Here is a 3,103-nt window from a genome sequence, read left to right as displayed (position 1 = left end):
CAAATGGGGGTCACCCCGTACAGTGCGTCGCCTAACACACGCTGACATTTGTCCCTATTTACGGTCTTCCCCGGGGAACGCTCTTATACGACCGCACGATTGGAATTAGGTTCGTTCATTTTATCATCAACTTTGATAGAAATGCATATATTTCCGTATGCCAGCGTCAGGTGTGCTTTTCAAAGTTTACAAAAACCTACACGTCACTGAAGCAAACAAGCTCAAATTTTTTTGGGCAAAACAGGCCCAGGCTTTTACTTCACCTATCACAAAACAACAAAGACAATGTGATGTTTGTAGAGTTCATATTTTAGAATATCCATTCAAAATCAACGACTAAAAATCTCGCTGCAAAGTTCACCAAAGCTCAGAAACGTTTGTGGTTGTTGTACCGTTATGTGTAGTAAACTACAACCTTCGCATAGGTCAAATGGCACACCTTGCGCGACAAGTGTATTGCGATTATCAACACAAGAGCTCACAGCGATAGTTTCTGCTCATCCATGCAAGCTTGCAAACCGTTTCCATAATGACAGGCTGTTAAAAGACTGGAGACAATGCCTTACCTGTGCCCCGCGATCGACCCTGTGCGACTAGAGTTGTCGGACCTGTTTTCAACAGCCCCGGGCGCCCTAGCTAGCTCAATCCGCCTGCCGTGCTGTTTTCTTTTCTGACGTGCGCAGCAGGCTTTAGAGAACAAGGCGCCTGGGGACATATGACGTCCCAACTCCACGGCAGGTGACAGCTAGGCCTACCTGACGCTAAGCAGCTGACGTTAGCGCTCTGTTTACGTCAGATACAAGATGCGCCCAAAGTGAAATCTCTTGTCTTAGACGCACGCGAAGACGCACAACAAGGCGTCAACTGATTTGATGGCTTTGACGTGTGGCAGATTTGCCCATGGGTTGACGAATGTGATAGCTGCCATATTCACTGTAATTCACTTTCAATCTAGTATTTTGTTATTATCAACTAGTAGCTACATACCATACCTTAGAATACAGTAGTTTACTAGCAAGGTACAGATGTTTTGTCGTCTGGTTCTTGGTGCTTTTGTTTAGCCATATATTATGCCTTACAGTACGGTGGTTCACTAGCAAGGGATCTAGTGATTTTTACTTCAATTGGTTCTTGTCTTTGGTCTAGGTACACATGTTATGACCGAGAGTACATTACTTGACCAGCAAGAGATCTAGAGATTTTGACTGTAGGTTCTTGTATATTTTGTCTCTCAACTTGTTGATGAAATTCTTCCAAATCCTGCTATTTATTTGCTTAGTTTCCTGTTAACTCTTGTTATCTGGTCAGTTTCATAGTAAGCGGCTTGCAGAATACCCAGAATTATATGCAATCTTAACATGCAGTCTTGTTAGGTTACGTTAAAGAACAATCTTATCTAGGAAACGCTTACCGTTGGTGGTATTGAATCAGAAAACGTCAATTCTATGCCTTTAACTATATAAGAGTTTGCTTGAAGGTTGACTTCTAGAGCAGAAAACCTTAAGTATTACTTCACGAACCCCAAGAGAAGATAGTTGCAGTAGATAGGCAGCCTCTTGTTGTATGGACGAGATGCGTAATGCCTGGGAAAATAACCTTAATGGCCACAAACTGGCCACAATAAGTTACTAAGTGTTCTTTGTGCAGAGGTGGTCATTAGTGCAGCTTCGCCTGTATTGCCAATACTCAATAGCCCGATTCATAGTGGTTAGCATTCGTTTAAAAGTTTTAGATATACATGTATCACTTCTTCATAAAGTTCAGTTGGTAGATATTGCGGATGTTGTTAGACACAATACCGGAACGACGGCACTAGTAGTCTCAGATTTCTATATTTCTTGCAAGAAATGTGCCATCAATGTTCCAACCAACAAAACTAAAAGTGCTTTCAACATATTGTATGTACTGTCTTACTTGTGTTCTGAAAACTGTACAGACTACACATATGCTTTGATATAAACACTATTAAGTATTAAAATATGAACATTGTAACAAACCGGATACTCACTGTTATCACTTCCGGGTCATCAGTTTCAGTCTCCCTGATTGGCGAACGTCTGTGGGTGAGTTGGTCACAACACAAGCTGACGACTCTTGCTTGTCAGTTTTAATATCTCTTCTCAGGTCTATTTAAGTCAGCATCTATTTGTGTGCTGTGTTGTAATACTTGCGCTATAAATGGCGATTTGGCAGTGAATATGGTCAGAGGGTCAGGTTTCAGTCTTGGTTTGACCCCAGGTCGGTTTTGGGAGAACCTACGTGTTGTTTGTGTGCGTCTGCGGTCGATGCCGTCTCGTGTACTAATATTAGATACAAGATATAGAAGTCGTCATGGCCTCAAAGTAGTTACAAGCAACCCCCCCCCCCCCTGTATCCAGTGACATCTCAAATTTCTGCGTACTACGTCACAAGTCCTTATGGTATAGTGACGCCCGTAGTCCACTTGTAGATGGATACTGTAACGTGCTAAAGCAAGGCCATGCTGTAATGGGTTATAAAAAGAAGAGGCTTCCCCCAGCCTGTTCCAGGGAGTTATGTCAACATTAAGGCTACTATGACGATGATGCCTCATGCTCACGGGCTAGGCAATGCTACGTCACGGCTTCACTTAAAGTACAAGCCTTAGGCAAGGGTTTCTATAAACCACGTCAAAACATCGCGCGTAACGTTTGTAACTTACTACCTTTCGCCATGGGGGGCTTCTTTGCTAACGTCAAAGAAGACATCGTTTCTTTATCTGTACGTAAGACGTTTGCGTGAAGCGAAACGTCACTGTGATATCGTCTACGTCATGACGTGACAATGCTTCGACGTGCCGTCTTCGTACAAACGCTAAAGTTTGGAAAGTCAGTAAAAAATTGCGGGTTTGTCGCACTAAAGGTCGTTCACTGTAGCAACACAAAATCGCATATCCTGATGCTATTATTGACTTGAATATCAAAGCTTTTCTCTTCAGACGAAGAATTTAATTCTATCTCCATATGGCACGCCTACAAGATTGGACGCCTAACTGTAGCGATGATCATGCATATTGTAATGGTTAGCTTTGCTTGCTTCTTGTTTTCGGTACGTTTTCAACAGCGACGCGTAAAACATCCTGTCT

General features: G+C 42.6%; 1 long non-coding RNA gene across 1 annotated transcript in view; it reads right to left on the bottom strand.

Annotated features, from left to right (window-relative positions):
* Positions 1-2,357, bottom strand: part of LOC118406174 — a 17,504-nt gene extending 15,147 nt beyond the window's left edge. The window contains exon 1 of the long non-coding RNA XR_004829990.1: positions 2,009-2,357. This is a non-coding gene — a long non-coding RNA (uncharacterized LOC118406174). The remainder of the gene's footprint in view (positions 1-2,008) is intronic.
* Between the last annotated feature and the right edge of the window lie 746 nt (positions 2,358-3,103).

Source organism: Branchiostoma floridae, chromosome 18, assembly GCF_000003815.2.
Source record: "Branchiostoma floridae strain S238N-H82 chromosome 18, Bfl_VNyyK, whole genome shotgun sequence".
NCBI lineage: Eukaryota > Metazoa > Chordata > Leptocardii > Amphioxiformes > Branchiostomatidae > Branchiostoma > Branchiostoma floridae.
This window is presented reverse-complemented; position numbering and strand designations above follow the sequence as displayed.